We start from the raw sequence: 27579 nt of genomic DNA, 5'->3' as shown, positions 1-27579 counted from the left end.
TAGTGATTGAGATGGACCTTAATGTTGTTTTGAAGATCATCATTAGTCTCAAACCTCTGCCCTGCTAGCCAAGTTTTCAGTTCATGAAAGAGGTGGAAGTCTTCACACATTAAAGGTGTGAAGACTTCCACCTTTAATGTGACCTATCCAGACGTCCTTTCTCACGCAGTTGAGGGTTCATACACATTTTATATGTATTGTCTGTAAGAGAAATATATTTTTTCTTTAATTGTATTTAATCGTCCAGGCTTATTTTAAAAATTTTATAACTTCATTTTGTTATTTACACTTGTCTTTGTTTTATGGACCATTGGAGGTTGAAAAAACTGCCCTTATATAATCATAATCTAGTAAATTGAGTTCAATGGTAATATAAGTTTTTTAATAACTATACTAGTTTGTAAGTAAATGAATTAGCTTGAAAACAATTTATATACAAACACATTATGTAAATACAATGTGTTTGTATTTACATATTATACAATCATATTATATAGTATCATAATACTATATAATATAATAACAACCATATAGTATTTACATATTATACCATCAGTAGTATAAATATATCTTTCATAAATCTTGCATTAGTGCTATATTTCCATTAAAGTAAGCAATTAACAACAGAAAATCAAAACCAATAAAAAAAATTATATTTACTAATGTTTTATTTAAGCCAATTATACATCATTTCTTTAAATTTATATTTAAAAGAACATTATACAAATGAAAAGAAATTCCTAATTATTAAAGATGAAAATGATAATGAAAATTATATTAAATGAAACAATTAATACCATAAAAATCATCTTTAATATTCTATAATTTTTAGAAATATTTTACCAAAAATTATTGATAGGTATGTTTTGATTGTGTTTGTGTTTATTTGTGTTGTTTGTTTTCTTATTGACTTCTTTATCAATAAAACAAATTTTTTATTGTTAAAACAGGAAGTTAGGAATTCAAATTCTACTGACAAGCATGTGTCACATTCTTAAAAAATTTTTTTTAAACAAAATTAATTATAAAAAAAGATTCTTTTCATTTGAATAACAAAAACTTTGCAATTCATGATGAAACTGTTGCTTTCAAGCGTTTTCTTCTGCTACGATTAGAGTCATCTGTATCAGAACTATCAGAACCAGAGCCACCATCAAATGCGGATATTGAATCACCCTTATTGTTTAATTGTTTCGAAGATTCTAATGGTGATCCTGTGAAGTTTCCATTCTTTTGTCTTTCTAAAACAGCAATTTCTTCCACTAAACGCTTATTTTGTCTTCTAAGATTATCAACATCTTGCTGACGAGCTGCAGTTCTTTTTTGCATTAGTTGAATATATTCAGCTGCTTTTTTCAGAATCTGGGCACGAGAAATTGTTTTCTTTGCATTTGCATTATTTTTCTCTCCAGCTGCTGAAGGTAAAGCATCTCTCAAACTAATAAAACTATCTTTAATATGATCTCTTCGTTTTCGTTCCAGAGCATTGTGATGGGCCCTCTTATCTGCATCACTTTCTCCATCCATATCTCTCTCTTCTTCACTCATTTGTACTTTTTATTTAGTAACCAGCAGCTTTAAATGAAAATTTCTGAAACTATTAAAATACAAAATCAGATTCAATAAATTAAAATATATGAAAATTATATAGTTAAATCAATTTTAATACAGTCAACTTGCATTAATAGAAATCACTATGGAAACAGTAGTTAGTTTGTTTTATCAAAACTTCATATTAACAATTTTCAGGGTCAAAGTAAAGGCTTAATAGGTGACCGACACCTCTAAATTATAATACAGGCATCCATTGTAAAACATGATAGTTACGTTCCGAAAAAGTGCCATGTTATGCGAATCTGTGCTATACAAAACAAAGGACTAATGCAAAACATGGGGTTAGTTCCAAAAGAATAATTGTTTTTTGCCACCAAGAGAAATGTATTTATGAAAGCAATCAACAATTAACTAATAGCCACAATTAAAAGTACTGTATTACACATTAATATTAATTTTAGTTACATGAGGGGGTTTTCTTTTTACAAAGTATTCTCATCTTCTGAGCGTTTCTGTTGATCTTGAACAGAAATATTAACAGTCTTTATTTTTATCATAATTTTTTTATGGATGACAAAATAAAAATATGTTATTAATCAAAAATTTGTTCAAGAATGGGTGCATTTGTTCAGTTGAGTACCAAGTAATTTTTTTTTCCTTCCAGAATTTGTGTGTTTGAATATAGAATTGTTTGAGTTGGGAACTGTTCAAATACCAAGTTACCGCTATATTTTGTTCATCATTTTTATAAATAAAGTAATCATTTGTAAGTAAATAATACCTAAAAATGTTTAAATAAATCTCACTAAATACAAAAATTAATCTTTAAAAGTGATAGTCTTAAGGGCTAAAGTCTGACCTGACAAAAGACACAAAACAAATCGAAAATTTCAATATTTTAAAATCAGTGGGCAAATTTGAGACAACACACATGCTTACTTGAATAAAAAAAATATTGGATAAAGTCTACACTTAAAACTTGTGGAATTTTGTCTGGAGGATTTCCAAGTGTTAGAGCAAAACCGGAAACAGTATTATATGGGAATTTCCCCAATTTTCAAACTGTATTATACAAAGCATACCTGTACTTTAAATTAATAATCAAAATAAAGTTAAAATTGAATTTATTTACAAAAACAAATTAATGTTCTAAATGATTTTCAAATCAAACAAAATAAAGAGGCGACATGTTCTACTTATTCACTGTTTAAGTATGGAGCAGTATAGAGTAGTTAAACAAAACAAAGCTAAAAGAGAATCAGTGATTTTTTTTCTGTTGAACATTGTTTGAAAAATAAAAAATAATTTTTGGCACCAAATAAGTAAAAGAAGGAACTAATAAAGTAATCTTCTAACAGCAAGATGTTAATCAATATAAATAAAACTCACTAACCTTATGTGGGCCTTGCATTTAATTGTGAAAACTGTTACAAATGTTTTGGTCAACACCTAAGGTAGATTTCCCTACAAAATTTGAATTCTCCAGTTCCAGTTTGTACCAAAGCTAAGATTTGAATACATCAGAATCTTATATACCAGAGGTGAGCAACCATGAGTTCAGTAGGAGCCAAAATGTAGGTTTTGCAAAATGCATGGGAGTTCTGAACTGTCGTGGCAGATAGTATGGTAAGGCAGGGAAGGATAGGGTGTCCCCCATCCGGGTCGAGAACTTGTTTAAAAAAAAATAGATTTGAACTGTCAATTTAATTTATTGCACCAACTTGGAAATAAATGACTAAATATTACATATATATAATTACATATTTTCACAAAATTGTGGAAATAAAATTGTAAACATAATAATAAAAAGCAAAAATTAACACTTTCAGCAAGAGCTGCATTTGCCCACATCTGTTATATACATTCCAAGATGGAATACTAGCACTGAAAAGATTTGATTTTTTAGAAAAATCTACCTGAGGAAAGTTATAGCTATGGACCAAAAATATTTGTAACAGTTTTCACAATTAAATGCAAGGCTCATATAAAATAGTGAATTTTATTTAAAAAGGAGCTAAATTTAACATAAAGTAGCCAAATCTGGCATCACTATGTACAGTACTCCCAATATGCAAACTAGCAAGTGTTTGCATGGGACTAGATCTATTTTAAAAAGTTGGTTGTCCTTAAGCTTTAACTTCTATTTTCTGAGTAGAGTAAAATAGTCTGCTAAAATCAGATGTTTGAATTGCTCTACAAGAGGTTGAACCCATCTTTGCTTATTAGGAGAAGAAAATCTATTCCAGTCAAAATGCAACATTTATTAAAAAGCAACCATTATTGGAAATGGTTATTTCTTGGGAGTTGGGGAGTTGTGAAGGCATTTTTCAGTTTGGTTTAATGAATTCTGGTAACATTTTTGTTCACTTTATCACATGAAAATTAACATTATGACAATGGCATTTTGCCAGTACAATGCTAAATTTGCTTAATCAGTGTTCATTTTAAAGCAAGTCAACAGTATAATAAAAGTATAGTGAAATTCAATTAAATCCCGAAGATAATGAAATAACAAAGTCAATAGATGCTCAAATGATCTATTAATAAATATTAATAATATGAATACCCTGAAATTATGGAAACATCAAAACATATATTAGATCTAAAATGTTATGATGATAATGATACTGAACGTAATAAAGAATATAATACTTCTTATATAAAGTCAAGAATGCATAAGATTTTGTATTATGCTACACAGAGCATTGGCCTCATTGTTGATTGTTGAACATTCTATTTTTAAGAGAAAATTATTTAAGTTATAAATTCAGAGTTGATTTGATTTATGTGTTACATTTATTAAATCTGTTTACAAAAATTTTTTTTATTGTAATCACTATACATAATTTTTAAATTTTTTAAACACAGTTTTACTAATAAGTAGATTCTATATTAAATAGGGTTTCTCATTTCCCAGTCCTTTGCTTGTCCCAGGATTTTGAGAAAAAGTGATCTTTTTCCCAGGATCCCGGGATATAATAAATTATTTTTAAGATATAAAATAAATCTCAAAATCAAATGATATAAATTATTTTTCATTTTTTAAAGTAATTTAATATGTCCTGCAACCTCCAAAATAATAATAATAATAATAATAATAACTCTCCCATGGTCACCACCTGGTCGTGGTGAGAGAGCCCAGTAATTTTACTGATCCATAGGGCAATGCAGGCTGGAGCACAAGCTCCTGGTAGGGACACCCATGCCAGTAAGGTCTATGGGGAGAAATGAAGCCAAGAGTGACCCCACACCCACATTCTGTGGAGATACGTATTATGGTAGTAACAAGATCCAAATGTGATACTGGCTCGGACGTCGCCCGGGTTAACAAGGTCCGCGTTCGTGAGTTAGGCAGAGGCTCACGTTCGAAAAATAGGCCACAGTCTCCCCTGGTTACCGGTGGCGAAAGCAGCACCGGCCCAAGCATGGCTACTGCAATGCCCTCAACAGATGTGAGGAACCAACCCAGCCTTCGTGTTTCTGTGGCAATGCATCCACAGACCACAAAGGCTGGAAAACCACGCCAACGGATGAAATGGACGATAGAAATGAATGAGTTTATCATCCGTACTTACTACATGATCACAAAACTCGAAACAAACATGACAGCATACAGACAACAACTATACCATAGATTCACACAACAGTATCCTCATCTCACTGTCACCGAACAAAGGGTTGTTGATCAAAAACAAACAATTATACACAACAACCTTATTCCACAAACAACACTTGAACTTTTCAAACAACAGGTTGCTGATCAAATACATCAACAGACAGAAACATCTAACATTAATGAAGATCATGTAACCTGTCAGGATAATCCAGTAACAAGCATTGATGATAACACACATACAACAATTAGCACTAATGATACTACAGACACTTCCTCATCCATCACTGATAACATAGACATGGATTTAGTTAATACGCTCTCACTTATATTTCAGGAAACACTCACTAAATATACAGGCACAGATCCCACACAAAGACCACGAATACCAAAAATCAACACATCGAAGGAAGTAGGAAAAACACTAAATTATGTAAACACTCACTTACTACCACACTACATTCATTCAATTTCTACACTCGCAGACATTCATACATTAGTTTATGCTGGGGCAGTCACAGTAGTGACACAACATGGACTGAAAGTACAGTCACAGACAAATACACAGAAAACACAATTCTATCACAAACCTGCCTGGCAGAGAAGAATAGAAACACAAATAAATGACATTAGACAGCAATTAGGCAGGCTGACACAATACACTAAAAACAACATAACACCCAAATTAAGGAAACAGCTCAAAAACATTTTCAAGAAAATAAAAACACACACAAAACATGAACATCACAACACACGCATTACAGAATACATTGATACACTAAAACAAAAACTTGCTGCCAAAGCACGTAGACTCAAACGATACAAAACATGTACACTACGAAAACAACAAAATAAATTATTTACAAACAATGAAAAACTCTCTTACAGACAAATTAATAACAAAGCAAACACTGATACACAGCACAGTGGCACACCAACAGAAGAAGAACTCACAACATATTGGTCTTCTCTTTGGTCCAGTGCTGTCACGCACAATGCTGAAGCAGGCTGGATCGAGGAGGAGAACAAAAACTTACACAACATACCAACTATGCCCTGTGTTGAAATAAGCATACGTGATTTCCAATACACTGTTAACAGAACACACAACTGGAAGACACCTGGTGTAGACAACATTCACAATTTCTGGTACAAAAAGTTTACATCACTGCACCAGGAACTAGCTAAACACCTAACACACATCATCATCAATCCACAAGACATGCCAAATTTTCTTACTCAGGGCATCAACCAACATGAAACCTAAAAACAACAATACCACAGACCCCACACAATACAGACCAATTACATGTCTTCCAACACTCTACAAATTATTGACATCCTGTATTGCAAACAAAATATACAAACATGTTGAAGAACACGACATTCTAACAGAACAACAAAAAGGTTGCCGTAGAAATCACAAGGGATGCAAAGAACAGTTACTCATAGATTCAGTCATTCTACGGCAAGCACACAAACAACACAGAAACATACACATGGCATATATAGACTACAGAAAAGCATTCGACAGTGTTCCACACAGTTGGCTGCTACATATTCTACACATGTACAAAATACATCCATCACTCATTGCATTCTTTCAAAACACTATGCACTACATCTATGCACTATGGAGAACAACACTACATCTCAGGGTTAGTAACACTTCCATACAAACAAACCAAATTTTTATTAGGCGAGGAATTTTTCAAGGAGATTCCTTGAGTCCTCTTTGGTTCTGCCTAGCCTTGAATCCATTATCCAACATGTTAAACAACACACAATATGGCTACAATATCAGGCATGAAAAAACAACACAGTATACACTGTCACATCTCATGTACATAGATGACATAAAACTTTATGCATCCACACAAAAACAACTTCATCAACTCCTACAAATCACACATTCATACACCAAGGACATACAAATGGAATTTGGCCTAGATAAATGCAAAACACTTCACATAGAAAAAGGAATCCTGAAGAAAGAAGATTTTGCACTTGGAAATGGAGACGTTATTGAATCCATGGAAGAGGGCGAGTTCTACAAGTATTTAGGATTCCAACAGGCCAAACTAACAGAACATGCACAAATAAAGCAAAGATTAATTAAAGAATACCAAAGTAGGTTAAATGCTATTCTCAGAACAGAGTTAAATGCAAAACACACAGTTAAAGCAATAAACACATATGTCATCCCAGTACTCACATATTCTTTTGGAGTTATACATTGGACTCACACAGATCTTGAGCAACTCCAAAGGAAAACAAGAACTACACTTACTAAGCATAAACAACATCATCCTAAATCCGCCACAGAAAGATTAACCCTTCCACGTAAAGATGGCGGACGTGGCCTGATTGACATAGTTAACCTTCACTACAAACAAATACAGTCACTGCGAGAGTTTTTCTACAAAAAACAAGAAACGTCACAATTACATAAAGCAGTAACTCTAGCAGACTCGAATAACACACCATTAAACTTACACTCACATCATATGGACACAACACAACATATAAAAAGCATAGACACCATTAAGCAATCGTGGGCTCGAAAGGCACTCCATGGCAGGCATCCTTATGATCTGGCACAGGATTTTGTTGACAAAACTGCGTCAAACAGCTGGTTAGCTCGGGGTTGCCTCTTTGGGGAGACGGAAGGATTCATGATTGCCATACAGGATCAGGTCATAATTACTAAAAACTACAGAAAACACATACTCAAAGATGCAACACTCACAAATGACACATGCAGAAAATGTCACATCATGCCAGAAACTATACAACACATCACCTCTGGTTGCAAGCTCTTGGCACAGACAGATTATTTACACAGACATAATCAAGTAGCAAATATAATACACCAAGAGCTTGCAAACAAACACAAATTAGTAGACATCCACCAACCATACTACAAATACATTCCACAGACAGTATTGGAAAACAACACGCACAAAATGTACTACGACAGAGCCATAATCACAGATAAAACAATTTATCACAACAGACCAGACATCACACTCATTGACAAACACAATAAAATCACATACATTATAGACATATCCATTCCAAACACTCACAATATACAAAACGCATGCACTGAAAAAATTAGCAAGTACACAGAACTCGCCCAGGAAATAAGGCATCTGTGGAGGATGGATAGGGTGCTTATTGTACCTGTTGTTCTCTCCTCTACAGGTGTCATACCACACACACTACACAAAAGCCTGGGCACATTAGAATTGAATAGAAACACATACATCACACTACAGAAGGCTACTATATTGAATACATGTCATATTGTGAGAAAATTCCTGAATACAGACACACACACTGATACACTTCTTTAATTTCTGTTTTGATTACTATGCCTTGACTTTGGTCCGGCATAGTACACAGCCACCGGTGTTAACCGAGTATATCTCACTTAACCCAACATAATAATAATAATAATGCAGTGTAAAATATGTATTACAAATTACCTTTGAATTATGTAGAAATTTTCACAAATAGAAAAATTTATTAAAGTTTCTTGAAAACTGTTTACAAAAGAAACAAAAATTGAATGGAGTTGGAAAATTTAAAGAAAAAAATGAACTTAGATCAAACTTCTAACTTAGAATATAATTTCCATTTTTTAAATAAAACCCAATACAAAATATTATTGGAAATTTTTATAAAAAGATTTTAAAAAACAAAGATGGTCGATACTCTGATCACTCAATCTGATTCTTATTTTAATAATGAAAAGTCCTGCTACCGAGAATGCCCTTTCTGATTCAATTGATGTGGGTGGAATCGTCTTTAATGCATTTAAGAGAAGATAGATGTTATGTGTTTTTTCACCCGTAGCATCAAGGATTTCTAATTAGTTTTCGAGATGGGTTGCAGTACTTTTTTTGCCATCTAATATTCTTGATTTGTCTACCTTGACTGCTTTAGTAGCAGCATCAAGCTTATAGCCCAATAAGTTGGCAGTTCGTTTGGCTTCAATGATCAGGTTTATGAAGAAAAACTTCATACCCATTTGTATCCTTGCCCAATTTGCACAACCTGACATAATGCAGTTATTGAAGCTACTGGGCATGGTTAAAAATTAAGACAGCATTGGCAGCACAGGTTCTAACAAGTAAAGAATTTCAGTCTTGCAACAAATAGGCTACACATTGATTATTGACAATCTGTGACATGCCGTAACAAGCAAAAAACTTAAAAAACTAACAAGCAGGCTTAAAATTAATACAAATACAAGTGTATTCTGACAGTTTATGAGTTAATTATATTTTCTATTTGCAAAATGTCTTCAACCTTACAACCTAACACAAAATAAGAAAAAAGTGACCCTGTAAGAAATTTGTGGGATTTCCTGGGATGAGAAGAATTTTCCAGGTAAAACAGCCAGGATTACCAGGATCCCGTTAGAGAAACCCTAATGTTAAAAAGCAAAGAATGCATCTTCTACATTCAGTATCAATTATAAGGAGAAGGTTAAAGCAAAATATTTAAAGGTTAATTGGTTGTTGTGAGTCACACTTTTTATATTCATTCCAGTGTGTTGTGAAATTAAGCTGTTTTCATACATGCTCATATCTATGTAGAAACAAAAAGCGTAGCTGTGGGTTTTATCTATAGAAATACTTAATTAATTAACTAGGTATTTATATGAATAGAGCTTCATAACTTTTCCTATAAAAGTTTATCAAAACAGAGATTCTTATTACTCATTCATATGTGAACGAGTAATAAGAAAGTTGGAAAAGAACATCATCAAAGATTTCGCAGATGTCATCATTATATACAAATGATATGTTGATGATGTTTTAATAATTTGGAAAGATGACCAACGCATTAACGATTTCTTGACTGCAATCAACAACAATGAACATGGTTTGAAACTAAAATCAGAATAAAAAAGCCGAAGAAACATCCACTTCTTGGATATTAACATGGAATTTAAGCTAGGAAACATACAAATGACAGTATATTTGAAACCAACACACACTCCTTTATACATACTGGCATGTTCGAAAGACCTGTTTAAGTATAAGCTATCTGCATTTAAGGCACTCATCAAAAGGGCCTTCTTATACTGCACCAATGTACTAGACCGGAACAAAGAAATTAATAGAATCCAAAAGGTAATGAAGAATTTGGGATACAAAATGTCCAAAATCAAAGGCCTCATCAAGAGTTACAGTAAACAAAAAGGTACAACGGCAACGAATAACGGCATCACAACTTTCAACAAGTTCACATACATTGAGCAAACAAGAAAGGTGGTGAAGGAATTGGGAAAATACAAAAACACAAACATAGTTTACAAACGAGCACCCAATATTTATAGACTATTAAGAAACGATAAGGACAAAATTGGAATGGAGGAACAAGCGGGTGTATACAGTATACCGTATGAGAACCAACAATTAGGAATTGATAAAGAATATACAGGAGTGACAAGAAGAAGCCTCAAAGTACGGTAAAGGAACATAAATATAGCGCGAGTAAGGGACTAAACAGCATGATTTTGGCGAGTATGGCGCGGTCAGACGGAGCGGTAGTCAAATGGAATGAGGCAAAGATAGTTAAAACAGGACATTCACCGTCCATCACAATGGAAATGGAAAAAATAGAAATTTACAAAAGTAAAATGAGGGACAGATGCTTAAACTCAAAAGATGCAAATGCATTACCGTCGGCTTGGAAGTACAAAATTGAAAAGAGTATGGGTGTAAGGAACTGAGTCCGAACGTTATTTTTATTTTATTATTATTTCCGTTTTATTATCTTTTGTTTGGGGTTTATGTTTATTTAGGACGAAGGTTCCCCACCACTCTCTTGTTAGTAATGAAAAAATGAAGATAAAAGCAACTCACGGAGAAATAAGCGCCGTAAGAAAAATCTCGTGCACTTGCGCTGCCCGGCGGAAGTAACAGTCCGCAGAAAAAAAAATGGAGGGGGGAGTCCCCACACTCACTAGTGAAGAAATACTTGATAAACCGTCTTAACATCCCAGAAAATTATGATAAATATTTTGTAAACGGTTTATAAGCTTTGTCGGAAACTTAAAGCTGCCAGAAAAGAAAGTTAATGTTAGCAACTAAGTATGTAAATAAGGGGAGTAACCCAGCTCAAGTGTGACGTCACCTCACAGTATAAAACCCGTACGTTAACCGAAGAAGGAGAGGTGAATTCCAAATCGAGGCGACTGAGAGCGAGGTTAATTCAAAAGCAAAGTATTTTCTGATAGAAGTCCAGATTGATAATTGGACGATCCAAGGTGTTAAAGAGGAGTTCGATTTGACGATATCGAAAGGATTGAGGAAATAGTTTCTTCGTATAGTGAGGTGATGGATAGACGTTTAATTAGTAAGAGATTTTGTTCATAGTTTCTAAGTATTTGATTTGTCGAATTTTCAAAGGGGAATTAATATTAAGTTAAGCTAAGTAGCTGAGTTTATTGTCGGGTTGACTTGTTGATTTTCGTTAATAAATTTTGTTTGGATTATTGACATTTGTACATAGTACATTCTAGTTACAAATTAAATATATTTGAACTTTTGATCTGACTTGATATTTATCGTTATTATTACTAATTTTTCGGTGCACGCTTAAAAGCCCAGGCCTGGCAAACTAATCTCGAATCCGCGTAAAGTACCCGTTAGGTTAACGGAAGTTTTACCGACCGCAATTATAGTTGGTTTCCTAAGATACTAAAAATAGTACTTTACATGGGATTTGATAATCCATAAAAATATGGGGTGGAGTGTATAAGAATTAGTATTCACAATTAATTAATCTGGATGTAAAATTCTTTGTTATTATTCAGTTATTGTATTTTATTATTTTTTGTTATTATTCAGTTATTGTATTTTATTATTTATTTTTACTTCATGTTTTTCATTAATTTGCAACGCGTTTTGAGAGTATGTTAATCCATTAACTTAAAATGCAAATTCAAATTAAATTTGAATGTTACCATTTCAAACAAAAATGTAAAGCCTGAAGATGGCCTATTATAGTAGGCTGAAAACATTCGAAATAAAACAAACAATAAGCTCAGCGAATATAAAACAGGTGTGTTTATTTATTAATGATTTAAACAGTGCTGAGAAGTAGATAGATAGATAGAGAATAAAACAGGTCAATTTTTCAATAAAGTTGAAAAATAATTCAGAAAAAATTGTATTTAAAATTTTATTATTACGAATTATTTTTAAGTATTCCAATATGAAAGTATGAAATGTAATGCTTCAAAAATAATCATTGAAATGAGGAAATAACAATAAAAAACACTGTTAAAATTGCCAATATAATAAAGTTTACACTGTAAAATCCACAAAAAAACTTCTAAAAAGACAATACAGTAGAGCATCGATTATCCGACTTAATTGGGGACGGGTTGGTCAGTTAACTGAAAAGTCGGATAACCGAAAAGTATGGAAAAATGCATTATTAGTAGAGTGTATTAGGCCTGGTTTAAATACTAGCCTCCCTTTCATGGTCGAGCCAGTGCTGCCAGCTAAAACATGCAAAAATTTAACAAAAATAATATTAAAGTAGCCAAGACATAACCAAATATTGTATCGCCACATCACTAGTGGACATTTGAATTTGCCGACTAGAACGCGGTCGGTTAACCAATAAGTCGGTTAATCGGGGGTCGGATAATCGATGCTCTATTGTATATTAAAATGTGTGTATTTCATCTCTTCATATTTCAGGAAAATAACATTCTTATGGCAGACTCAATCTTTATTTGTAGGCTTCTTGTCTGTCTAAACATGCAAAAACATTAAAAAAATTTTCCTTAGGACAGTGTTTCTCAACCGCCAGTTCGCAGAGAATTTTTACTGCTCTGTGTTAAAAAATTTGGTAAAAGGTAAAAGATGATAATATTGATATATTTAATAACTATTCTGAGTTTGTTACTTTGCAGCAAGATATAAATTTATCAAAATTAAATACTGTATAATCAATGAGCAACACTTACAATCTTTAAGTAATAGTTTTGAAAAATATTTTCCATCTGAAAAAAAAAACCACATATGAAAGGAATTTGTGGATAACAAACCCTTTCATAATATATGACAGTAGTAAATTAGATTTAAGTAACAGAGAATATGAGTCCATCCTTGAGATTAGTTCAGATATTATGTTAATAACTAGGTTTTCAACAAGCAGAAATCTTCTCATTAGCAATGTATACCAAATAAACAAAAATTTTAAATTTATAATTTTAGTAATCATAGGATTGATTTTTTTGTCGTGTCCTATATGCAATGTTTTTGTGATTTTATTATGGTTTTCTATGATTTTTGTCAAAGATTTATTTATATAAAATAATTACTTATATTTACATTTAAATATTACTGTAAGTAAATGATGATGATAATTTTTACAATTTACTTCTGTAGTAATTCTTTAATAGCTAGTAAAAGATTTTGTTAAAAAACCACCAGTCTGCAAAATTTTTTTTCACAAATTTTACCGGTCCGCAGGCCAAAAAAGGTTAAGAAATGCTGTCTTGGGAGATAGCACTATTAAAATTATATTGATAAAATTGCCACAAGAAACCTACAAATAAAGGTCGACTCTACTGTAAGAATGTTATTTTCCTAACGTGTGAAGAGAAGATGAAATAGAGACATTAATATATTGTCTTTTAAAAATATTTTGTGAATCTTTCAAAATAAAAAAAAAAAAAAAAATGTCAAAGATCTCTCCACTACTTTTCATTTTATTCAGATATGTAATGAAGTGTTAAAAAAATACAACTGAAAGCAAAAAAAGTAAGCTATAAGAAATTGCAACCTTATTACTGAAAGATATTATAATCATTCAATAATTTTAGATTCTACATAAGTTTAGAAAAGTCAATAGCATTGATAAACAAGAACTATACAGTAAAATTGATACACTTAAAATAAAAAACACAAATTAATTGAACAATTGAAAACCATCAAAAATAATATATGATGCATCATAAGCTTATTATTATTATTGTAGTTTATTAATTAATATCTAAAAGCTAACAGCTAAAAATAGGAGCTGACCAAAATATTTTATAAAAGATTCCATGACTTTTCAGTTTTGAAATCACTAGGGCAGACAATCAATATATGTGAATAATCATTATACTAAAGCAAAAACTATCTTATAAATACAGTAGAACTCCAATTATCTGAATTGATTTATTCTGCAGATGATTCATATAATCAAAACTTCAGGTAAGTGGATTAACATGTAAAGAATGAAAGTACAGAGTAACAGCACAGTATTGTACACTTACTGTATTTATTTATTCATCAATGTGTAAGTAGCATCCTACTGATCCTTTGGATCTGTCATAGCAAATAGGCATCACTGATCATGGTTATATGATGCACTGTGATGTCAGTGGAAGAGAGAAAGCAGGGCAAGTGATGGTTCAGATAATTGGAGTTCTACTGTACTTTAATTTAGCTTTGTAAAGAACTTTATCTTCTTTTTGACTTATTAATCAGCTCATTGCTTTTATATAGAAACAAATGCTGAATGATTCTGGCAGATGTCAAGATAAAACTAAAGATTTTTAAAACGAAAGGTTAGATTTAAAACTTTTCCTACAAAGACCATACAACCTATGAAGAAGTATAGAGGGAAATAAACATTGAGAGAAGTAACAAAGACTTTAATAATTAAAATAAAACAAAAAACAAATCACTGAAACAGTGAAGTCATCATATGACATCAGACTAACAAAAGAAATTCAAAAGCAAAATTTCTAGAGAAAAAAAAAAGAAAGAGAGACCAAAACTTACCTGGACTGATAAAATCAAGGTTAGGACAGGATCAGCTGAAGAAACTATATTCAGACTGCCATCCGTAAGCTGTTGCAATGGTTATCCAAAACTAAAGGATGAAGAACAAGAAAAATAAAATATGTAATTCAAATTTTTAGCCATAATCTGCTTTAATAGTGACAAGATTACACCTGGCACAATTATACATTGAGTGAGAACATTACCTTGAATTGACACAATCTAGCTAATACCTTTATGCAAGTAACTTTGGATATAGTTGCATTTCCTTGTTATATTTATTCTGTAAGTTTTGTATTATTATTATTTTTTTTGTTATTTCTTGTTGGTAGGTAAGTGAAAATGTTTATTAAATGCTTGTTCACTTCTAACTTTTGCATACCTAAATCTGTTCATAAACCTATCTAAGAAAAATGTACAACCAAAAACTGGAAACAGTTCAAACAATAAATAACAACTTTTTCTTCTTTTCCAGCATAAATTTTAATAAATAGATAAATGTTATTGGCCAAATTTATAGGCCAACATCAGGTATAAACCACACAATAACAAATCTCATGTTCTATTTGGAATGCTAAGGAATTCCATGATAAATTTACAAAATTCAAAATTTTGGAATGTTTTGGCACCTATCTACTGATTTTTGAAAATTTAAAATTCAAAAGTGAATTTTAGAATAGAATTTTGAATAAAAACATAAGAAATTTATGTTATTGTATGATTGTCAGATAACTTTAAAAATTTCAGAAAATGTTTAAAGTGATGTTGTAAACAACATACTAATACTATATAATAAATACATTACTATTGTTATTGTTTTTGTTATTGAAAAAAGTTGGGTGTGCTTATAATTTTGAAACGGACTGTATTAAGGAAGCCTAAAATATATTAAAATGTCTAATGATGAATTCATAGATTTGTGTGTGATGAGCTAGAAATATTACACCAAAAAAGCTATGCTGAGAACAATTCTGTCAAGAAAAATCATTTATCATATGTTAAAGGTTGCATGCTGAATTTGGGAAAATAGTACCTATTCTCAGAACACAAAAGATCACTCTCTTGGACAGCAAATTTTAACAGAAAAAGAAACTAGAATAAAAGAACATCCATATTCACTAAATGAGATCAGAAAGACAAAAAGGGGATACAAAACAGGTGGTGTAGATAAGCACTACAAAATTAACAACAATGAAAAGAATGTTACATACAATACATGAAAGACAGAACACACTACTAGAAAATGTTGATTTGGTTTGATAAAATAAGGCAATGCAACACAAAAGTAATCTATCATGAGTATCTCTTGGGAGGACTTTGTGATAAACTGGCATCCATTTAGATGTTAAACACACAAAAAAACCCAGAAAAAACTCCATGCAGCCAGTCTATTAATTAGCTATAATCTCAGGTCCAACTACTGGTGTTTAGCAATTTTATCCACTTAGCAAAATACAGTGGTATCTGTACTTAAGAGTTTTTCAAGATACAAGCAGTCTCTCGGCTGATTTTTTACTTTGAGATGAGAGCTAAAAATTGGATTACAAGCCAGCTTCAGATATGCAGCAAATGCCACAGTGAACCATAGATTTAGAAAAAGAAAACGGAAAATTACTGTAATTTCGTCATCTTCATTACTCTTCCAATGTCTGACAGGCTAGCTTATAGAAAAACATGTGATAAAGTGATGTAGGCAATAGTTCACTTTCAAGTTGAGTGTGGCACCATGGTCTCTCATTTCTCAAATTTTCATCTTTTATTTCTTTATCTATACAGCAAATGCCACAACATCCACAAAACCAGTTTATTGCAGTACATTCTATTGTGTTTATACATTATTTATAAGTACAGGTATATCTCGAGTTACATCATTCTCAATTATATGTCATTTGTCAAAAAAGTATATGGAAAAATAAAAATCAGGTTTAAGTCATTTTATTCGACTTTACATCCATTCGCCACAAATATTGAAGTCGTAATATCATTAGAAAAGCATTAAAAGCACATAAAATCATATTAAAATATGAACATTTACAGCAAATTATCATAAATCCTAGAGAATGAAACATGAAAACATCTGTGTTTCTGTGTTGTTGTCTTATTTAGCAGTCTTTAAGTGCTCATTATTGGTGTTTTCCACCGTAGTTTCAACTAATGTCGTAACGACACAAGTAAATTTGACTTACATCGCCTCTCCTGGAACCAATTACAGACGTAAGGCGAGGTATACCTGTACATTTTTCTTTTTAAAACCATGTAACAAAAAAATTGCAGTGTTTTGGGGGTCTAGAGTGGATTAATAGCATTTCAATTCATTTCAATGGGAAAAATTGATTTAACATACAAGTAATTTGAGTTGAGTTTCATCATGGAATGAATTACTCATAAGTAAAGACACCACTGTATTGGTTTAGGTTATAGAGACAAGGAAATAGCAAGAAAGGGGGAGATGATGTGGGAGATCAAGTGACGCAGAGGAAAAGTTTAGACAAGAGAAAAACATTATTAGGACATGCTAATAAAAGACAGGCTCTCAATGTGAACATTATAGACATAAAAGTTAAGCATTAATGAAATGAACCATCATTAGACCATGATGTACTTGACATGATCCCAAACCAACACCTATTGGAAAGTGATTCCTTTTCCTCTTGAGATAAAATTGCAGACTAGAAAAAAATAATTAAAAAATCCAGCAATGAGTTGATTAACTTTCCCAACAATATTTAAAACTGTGTGTGGGGTGCCATCTGTCATAATATTTTATTAAAAATTTTTCATATTTTTATTCATTCTAAAATGGCAAAAGGCTTAATTTTAAGGCTAAGGATGTATTTTATAAAAAATTGTAAATGCTAATAATAACTAAAACTGTTGTTAATTCTGACCTTACTGGAGATACACATGACCCCCATTATTTCTCCACCAACTTGACCTTTAACCACCAAAATTTAATAGTATCAAGTCCCCTAGTAAATAACCTCCCTGCAAAATTTCAGAAATTTTTGACAAAAAGCACAGTAGTTATTAAGCTTCAGAGAAGATACAGTAGAGTGTTGATTATCCGAATGCCAATCAATCAAAACATCGGTTAACCGAAAGCGTTCCAGTCAGACTGCATCGTGCTGAGTGCTTTTGATACTAGATTAACTTCTAAAGTATAATTTTTTTTGTTTTTATATTTTTCAATATATTTATTTTGTTTTCAATTTCTTTATTTTGTTTGTACAAAATAAAAAAATAATTTTTAATGATACAACAGCCACAATTATTATTATAAAAAGTTTTGTTAAGCTTAACATTAATGAAAATTCAACACAAAGTGACACGCAATGGAGAAAAATTTCAACATGGGATATACTAATAGAGACTATATTAATAATGTATTTTTTCATACATAATCAGTTATCAGAAAAATTTATTTTCCAAACAACCTGTTCCCAATTGATTCAGATAATCAACGCTCTACTGTAACAAAATCATGCCACATATACATACACAAAACCCCCTGAATTTTTTTTTGCATTTCTCAATGTTTTAAGGTGTCCTGAGCCCAAAAATGTAACAATCTTGGGGGCCCATTTTTTTGACCGATTGCCATACTTCCCCTCTGTTAAATATAATAGAGCTGGAAAAGTAGAAAGCTAAAGGGCAGATAAAAATGGCAAAATAAGTGCAAACAGCCTAAAGATAAATGTACGTATTAGAGATTTGTTCCAAATTCAATCAGAACTGTTTTCAACAAAATGCCTTGTAGAAAGAAGAAATAAAGCCGTCTTAAATATAAACATCCATTATCCTGATTTATATGTTAATGACAAATAATTGCCTGATTACATTGGGTTATAATGCTACTATATAAATGTCAAGTAATTTGGGTCAGAGATGGATGTTAGGCACCAACTCTTGATGAATTTAACAACTATAATTTAATTCTGATATCCAACAAAGAAGTAACATTTATAGGACACCAAAAAAAAATGACAGATTTGAATCCTATACTGTTCAAACAATAAACTTTCCTACTGTCATTATGATCTGGTGTTGCATCTCATTGAGTGAGTAGACTGCATATTAAGTAAAATAAATGCTGTCCAATAAATCCAGGTACTGGAGAACAAAATACTTTTTTCATCCATTAACATGTTCAGAAGTAATTTCGTCTTCCAGAACGACAGTACACCCTGCCAATGGATACAAGTCAATAAATGGTTTGTTTCTAAATTGATCTGGAGATTGCACATTCACAAGATCTTAATCTAATTGAAAACTTAAGAATAAAACAAACAAAAGGCAAGTGCAAAAAATCCAACTAAGTACAGTTAATTTCAGCTATAATTTCATGCTAATATCATCTAACATCAAAGGATGCACTTAAAAAGCTCATGAATAGGATGCCCGGTGCTTTAGTAATTATAAGTAAAGGCTTCCCAAATAAGTAATAATTGTATGGCTTCAAACAAATCTAATGTTCATTGAATACATGTAAAAATTTAATGAATTTAAGTCAAGAGAAAGAAACATTACAAGAAATAAAAAATAAAATGTTAATGTTAGCTTTGCAGTCTCTCTCTATTTTCTCATCCCCATAATTATTTGGTAAAGTTTTAATTTTAATTCAATGTATTCCTATTTTTCATAAATTACCTTTAATCTTATGTAAAAATTATTTTTAAATTTTGAACCCATTCTGAAAGGTAATGCCAATTCAATCTTCTGTTAAAATTAACTTTAACAAAATGAAAAAGTTAACCTTCTTACATGAATCTGCAGTAGTTAAGAAGCAGCAAATATGTAGTACTGTACATATGACTAATTTTCAGCCTTTAAAATAAGTGTAGATGTAGCTAGCACCAAATCCTGATTATAATTTTTCTGTCTCATTCAGTTCTGTATTCAGTGTTGTGAAATGAATAACAATATGCATATACTGGTCAATTTTAATCAATCCACTGAAATAACTTGAAAAAATATGCATATTACAAAAAAAACCATTGAAACAAAAATGACTTACCAACTGATTCTAAGTCATTTTGTTAATAATTACAGCTTCAGTAGAACTAACTGAACCAAAAATATCATTTTCGGTTCAATGATTTTTTTGTAAGACACATTTTTCAAGTTATTTCAGTGGATTGATTAAAATAATCCACCTTATATGCAATAGGTGCATATTGTTATTCATTTCACAACAGTGAATACAAAACTGAATGGGACAAACAAAAATTACGTTTAAAGTATTCACACTTTAACAGGTATTGAAATTTTATTGGCTTGGAATATCATTAAATTCAGTATTTAATAAATCAAATCAAACTATACTAAGTTGAAATTTACATAATTTTAAAACAAGAATCTTTACAAATAAATTGTTTTCAATGAAAAATTTAATTCAGTATATAATAAAAATCTTATATACTGTAGTTAGATTTATATCACATTTACTTTAGATATTTCTAATTTTGAAACAAACAAAACAGAAAATCTATATTCACACATTATTATTAATATATCGGATATTTTTTTAAAACTCAGCCATTCTTTTACTTCCTTGTTAATAAATATAAGTTTATAATTATATAGGCATGTTGAAACTAAGGAGAGTTTCTGTTAAATTTTTTTTTTATTGAATTTGTAATTTTTGCAATTAAAATATATTTATTAAATAGCATATGATGACTTATATTTAAAATAATTTTTTGTGTTAAAAAAACAAAATAGAATGAATTAATAACTTTTGTTTTTTGTATTATGAAAAAAATTTGACACACAACTAAAATCAGGGTACCATACTTAATCCCACTAAAAGTTTCATATAATACTATACTGTACATCCTCTGCAATACAAACAGCAGCAATTCAAACTTCCAAACTTTCATATATTAACAGTGAATGAACATTGAAATACAGGGTATATGTATGATGAATGCAAGCTGTTTGAAACATTGTAAGTATTGTAATGTATACTAAATGGTGGAATTGCTTAGTACCCATAGATGGAATCAATGTCTATAAATTATAGTAAGTTTTACTTAATTGCTGTATTTTAACAAAAAAAAATAATAATTCAGAAAAATTAAACAGAAGTCACTAAATAAGCACAAGGTTCAAAGTGTTGAAAAAGTGCTAATAATTAAACCAGGTTCACCAATATTTTTGTTTTTTTGGTAAGTTATGAATGACATATTAGTTAAGTAATCAATCATACCTGACTTACATAGTTATATATATATATTCAATTTGATTATAATATATTTTAGACTTAAATTTTTCACTCATAAGGATAATCTGTATTTATAGACAAAAAAATACAAGACTACTTATCCATCCTACACTTATATTACAAATGTCTGATTATTTTTATTTACTTTTAAAAGACAACATAATACAAATAATACAATTTTCCATTGGAAATATCATTTTCTGATCAATTAGATTTATTCTAGGTTTTGTATCTGTCTGAAATAGATGCAGTAAGCTAAACAAATGATTTATATGCAAATATTTTTTAAAAATTATGCCAGTTATATGAGTATTTGTTTCATAGTGCTAACAGAACTAAAAATTAGCCAGCTCCATCTAGTATAAATAAAAATAACTAATTATGCATTGAATATGCTATAACTGATGTACAATAAAGTTAACAAGATAACTTAATACTTTTATCAAGTTACTTTTTATCATCTATTTTCTATAGAAGCTATATATGGATGTTGTACAGATTACTCCCCATGGAATTTCGGGACTGAGTATTTATCTGAACTTGGGACTGAAACAAGTTCAACGATACCCTACTTTTGGACTGGAAACCAAAAATACGAAAGTTATCATATTTACAATTTCTTGCCTTTCACAATGCATTCTACGCCATTTTAGCGTTTTCCACTAGATGCTGCTGCTTGTAGTTCAGTATACGTTTCCTTTTTTTCTTTTGTTCAAAAACTACCGTGATTCAATGACTAGTGATATTAAACACTGGGTGGCCTGCCAGCAGCTCCCCTCCGGGAGGAATCCGTCAAGAACACAAACAGTTGAACACCACCTAGTGGAAAACTAACTCTAAAATGGTGTAGAATGCATTGTGAAAGGCAAGAAATCACAAATATGATAACTTTCTTATTTTTTCTTTCCAGTCTAAAAGTAGGATACTGTTGAACTTGTCTCAGTCCCGAGTTCAGATATTTACTCAGTCTGGAAATTCCATGGGAGGTAATCTATACAACAGCCATATATACTATATCATATATATTGAAATAATTTCAGTAGTTAGTATGTCAATGAAAGTATCATTATTATACATTTTATATTCTTTAACCATAAACTACAATACATATACCATATCCACATTTCAGTTCTATCTTTACCAACAGAGCCTGCTGACTTATATGGCAGGTATCACTAAACCAAAATTTGAATTACACAGGTTAACTTATATATTAGAATTTATGGTAAATAGATTAGGAAGAAATACATTATTCTACTTACACACTAAAGCTTACACTTTTTGTTACAAAATATATTATAAAATCAAGATTAAAAACACTTGATTTCAAAACACTGTTAACACAGAATACAAATATGAATATGTAGTCAGTTCATATCATTATGGTAATGCCAATTTTTGCATCAATTTGATTCCAATTTTACAATAAACAAGTCTTAAAAAATATCAGAAATGTTTTTAACAAGACACTAATCCAATCAAATAAAAATAATATAAGAAATTTTATGAATAACCTTTGTTAAATAAATGTTTCTTCTACTTGTGTCATTTTAAGAAAATTAAAAACAACATTAATTTGAGAAGTAGAAATTATTTTGACTGAATAATGTCATTAATAATATTTAATAGATATATAAGGTATTAAAAATACAACTTTACTTCAAAATATAAAATAAAATATAAATCATAATTAAATACAGAAAAACCTTAATCTAGTGCCACTCTCAGAGTCCAGTATAGTTTTAAGGATGACCATTTTCAGACTGCTTAAATGATATGAATAGTTTTTTGTAATATTTTACACATTGAAAATAGTAGCAATTTAAAAAAAATTTTTTTTTTAATAATTAAAGATGATGTTATATATTTTAAGAACATACTACTATCATTTTGACAGATTTGAAATAGAAAACTACTACTGTATTTCTAATTGTATTATCAAAATGCAAATTATGTTTAGAATAGTTGCTGATAATCTCAGTTAAAAAATGAAAATACAATATCAGTTATGTGGTCAGACATGTAGATATATTGGCAATTCTGCAGCAGCAGAACTTCCTCCTCAAACATGTCATCAAATGATGGTAGTGTGTATTGAAAATCTAGCAATGTATGATGTGCCTTAGACTATACAGTGGGTGATCGATTAATGAACATAATCCATCCAAGACCATGACTGCTACCCAAATTGTTCATTAACCGATTACTGATTTACCATAAATTTTTATGGGAATTTCATTAATTTGTTCGAGAGACCCCAACAAATAAATAAAAAATTATATACTTTCTTACTACATCTATTTATATGTAATAATAATAATACATACACACATTCATAGTCTTGCATTTTTATCCATTTTTGGAGCATTAAAGAATCTGTCCAATATTAATTGTTTCTCTCTTCTTGAGGATTTTTCAGTTGCAATTAATAGCATTGTCATAGTAGAGATTCCCTAGCCTATTAACCTCATTTTAAGATCATTGTTCTGACATCCTCCCACTTCTTCAAAAGATCTTTAATAGAAGATGTCAGCATTGGTCCTCTTTTGTTTTCTTCCTTTTCAGAAGAAAATACATCTCACCAAGTTTCTTGATCTTCATTCAAGAGTTCTTGGAGTTCTCCTGTTATCAGATCACCTTCAGGTTCCATTATGAACTCTTCAATGTCATCTTCATTCACCCCAATTCCAAATCAGTTGTCATAATTTCATCTATAATTTCAAGGACATCATTTCCATCTCCCTGAATGCAGGAGGAGCACAGCTTTTGCAAAGCAGAATTCAACTGTTGTTGAATGCCTTTTGACCACACCTTTTGAGTGAGCCAGATAGCTTCAAGAATATCAAATTTTTCTTTCCAAAACATTTTTAATGTCATCATTGAGAACTGGCATGCTTCAAAACACTGATGAAAGTGTGTAAATGTACAATTTCTTGAAACCCCAATAACCTCCTGATCCATTGGTTGAATCAATGAAGTGGTATTCAGAGGCAGAAACTAAACTGTCAACCAGGGAAAGTCTTCCAGCAAATTATCTTCAAGGTCTTTTGAATGTCCTGATACATTGTATAATAGCAACAGCATTTTCAATAGCAATTCATTAGTCTGAAGGTAATCCTTGATGCTTGGAGCATAAACTTCAAACAGCCATTCTTTGAAAAGAGCCTGCATGACCCATGCCCTTTTATTCAATCTCTATATCACCAGCAATCTTTCTTTAATTATGGAATTTTTTTTAATGCTCTAGGGTTCTCAGAGTGCTAGATAAGAAGCAGGATAAGCTTCACATCATCACTACTATTAGCTTCCAAAAGTAACATTAATTGGTCTTTCATGAGTTTATGCCCAGGAATATTTTCCTCGTCTTTCATGACATCGGTACAGTTTGGCATACACTTTCAAAATAAACCAGCTTTATCACAACTGAAAATTTTTGTGGACAATATACTTCTTTTTTAATGAATTCTTCAAATTTGAGACAGAACTTCTCAGCTTCTTTATCTGCACTAGCAGACTCAGCTTGGATTACCACTTTTAATGCCAGATCTCCTTCTAAACTTTGCAAACCATCCAGTGGTAGCCTTGAATTCTATCTCTTCATGTGACAAATGTAGAATTTGTTTCTTCATTTCTTCAAAAATTTCTCTAACTTTCTATTGAATGATAGTTATACTAGTTACATCTCTTTTCATTTTCCTTTCTTTTATCCAAATTAAAAGTAATCTCTCCATTTCTTCATGGATGGCACATTTTTGTTTCTCAGATATGATTTTATTACTTCTTTGCTTCTGAAGTCTTCTTGATTATAGCTAAGGTTGTACCTACTGTACGTCTGTTCAAGCCATACTGCCTAGCAACATCAGACATCATCTAACCATATCTACCTTGGATATTATCTCTTGCTTGGTTTCTATGGTGAGCACAGTTCTTGACATGCCACTCTATTTTAGGCTCCATAATATTATCAGTTTCTGTTTTAAATAAAAAGTTCAGAAAAGCACTTACAAAAATTCAGAGAACAGTAATCAACTAGCAGACGAAAAAATTATGTAAATGTGAGGTCTGGACAGAATTTGAACTTTGATGTTAAAACATTAAGGAATATCTGATGGGACAGTTAAACTCTCACCTTTCAAAAATAAACTTAACAAGTGCCTGACAGTCTTGCAAAGACTATAAAAAATTCTTTCTGCCAGAAAGGTAAACAAAAGGAGGAACTACAAAGGAGAGTTTCAAAATTTGGACAAATACTATTTGATTGGTATCAGGTTGACTGTCTATGTCTCCCACACTCCAAAAGGTTTCAAACTATCACCTGGAGACAAGGGAAGACCAATCCAAATTCATTTTACGTTGCTTCTTGTGTTCGTTCTGTGAAGTGTTCATTATCCAAAAGTATCTGTTGTCTGAATATAAAAATCTTTTGCAAAAGTGTTCGTTGCCTGATTTGTTCGCAGTCTGAACTGTTTGTTAACTGATCATCCACTGTATTTTATAACTATGAAAAAATATATTTTTTTCAATCACTACATTTAATTTCCTTGTCAATCATTTAAGACATTTATTTGTATTACATTACCTAAGTACAGTTCAAAAATAAAGGTGGTATTGGTCATCCTTTAAAGTATACTTGGATGATTCTTACTGTTTGAGATACTTCAGTTAGTGCAACACTCATTTTGTACCAATTCCAAAGGCAAACAATGGGCTGAATTGAAGTTTAACTATATATAGTGGAACCCAGTTAACTCGAAGTCATTTTCTTCGTCTAGAATAGGAATTTACACATTAAATCAAACTGGTTAGCTGAAATTCATCAAATTATTTAACTTGAATGGCATTTTGATACTGTATGTTCATAAACTCTTTAAAATTTTAATTTAAATAAAATAATAATATTCATCTATCTAATAAACCATCAAATGTTGATTGTTGATGGATTTCCCCAACTGACATAATAAATGGATTTTTGATAAATTAAAATTTTTTTTTAAAAATATAACAGAGTGATACATTTATGATAAAAAATAATAAGCAGATTGATTCTAGGCACAAAATACTGAAATTTAAATAATCCTCACTAAACTCTTAGGAGTGAATGGATCAAACATTTGGGAAAAGCATTTTTCAGTACATTATTTAACCATTCAGTTACATCTTTTCAAGTTTCTGGACCAAGAGGTTTACATTGACACAATTCTATGTAATAAGATCTATGAAAATATTGCATAGATTTTTATTACGGATCACTAATGCACAAAATCTAGAGTTTTAGCCGAACTTCCATAACTCTAAACTTTTTAACCTAAAGTCCGAATTTTTTCTCCAACTGATTTGGGTTAATCGGGTTCCACCATGATCGTCTAGAAAAATAAGACTTACAATAATTTGAAATTACATTTTTTATACCCGATTTTATAACTTCAAATTTAAGATAGAGTACTTAAAAACCGATCAATACAGCACAATTCAACAAAGTTCTCTTTTTGAATCAGCAGACGATTTTATATGCAAATAGTTATGCGACTTCTATAAAATATAAGTAAGTAATAAAATAAAAGTCGCACAGTATTTACGTTTAATCAATACACAGTCTTCTCTGTTAATTTTATTTACAATCGAGACATACATGATAGACAATTACTAGCATTCTTTTTCACAATAAAGACTATTCCATAATACCACACTTTCTAATTTCGTTAAATTCTAAAACTGCTATATAATACATTTTGATTTGATCTCTGATACCATATATTATTGAGATATAAGTTATTCCAATGTCAGAAAGTCATTCACATTTCTATAAAAACTGATTATTTATATACGAGCAATCTCTATCTTTGGTGTAGTCATATTCAGCCACGTGTTTTAGTATGTTTTGGTGAATTTTCTTAAAGAAAAAAAACTGTTAGACTTCCCGAAATTTGTAACATATACACCTAGAAATGTACAGCTATCGCTATTATACAATAACGTAATTAGAGAAGAGCAATTAATGAAGGCCGTATTACGACATTCATTATCGTAATTCGTATTCAGAATACTTTGAATCTATGCCAAACTCTTGCAAATACAATAGCTAATACGAACAAGTAAAATTTCGAGTAATCAACTCGAAATTACCTGAGCAAGGATACGCATCTAATAGATTCAATCACGAACTCGTTCCATATAGCTTCTTGTCCCACATTTTTACCTTGTCTACGTATATAACGAACGCCATTTAAACTTACCAATATGTTCGTTCCAACAGTTATCTCCAAATCTACAATTTCCTTGAAGAAAATACCGACAGACCACCATTTTGTTACTATTGTATCTTTATAAAACAAAGGAACTCACTTTCCACATCATCACGTTCAAACCTAAACTAACCTAAC

The 27579-nt window shown here is 30.9% G+C and overlaps 1 pseudogene; it reads right to left on the bottom strand.

Moving 5' to 3' along the window:
• Positions 1–650: 650 nt before the first annotated feature.
• Positions 651–27579, bottom strand: LOC136975257 (protein max pseudogene; annotated as a pseudogene).

Source organism: Centruroides vittatus, unplaced genomic scaffold, assembly GCF_030686945.1.
Source record: "Centruroides vittatus isolate TY-2023 unplaced genomic scaffold, ASM3068694v2 contig_1082, whole genome shotgun sequence".
In the NCBI taxonomy this organism is placed as follows: Eukaryota; Metazoa; Arthropoda; class Arachnida; order Scorpiones; family Buthidae; genus Centruroides; species Centruroides vittatus.
Note: the sequence above shows the minus strand (reverse complement) of the source record. Positions and strands in the feature narration are given on the sequence as shown.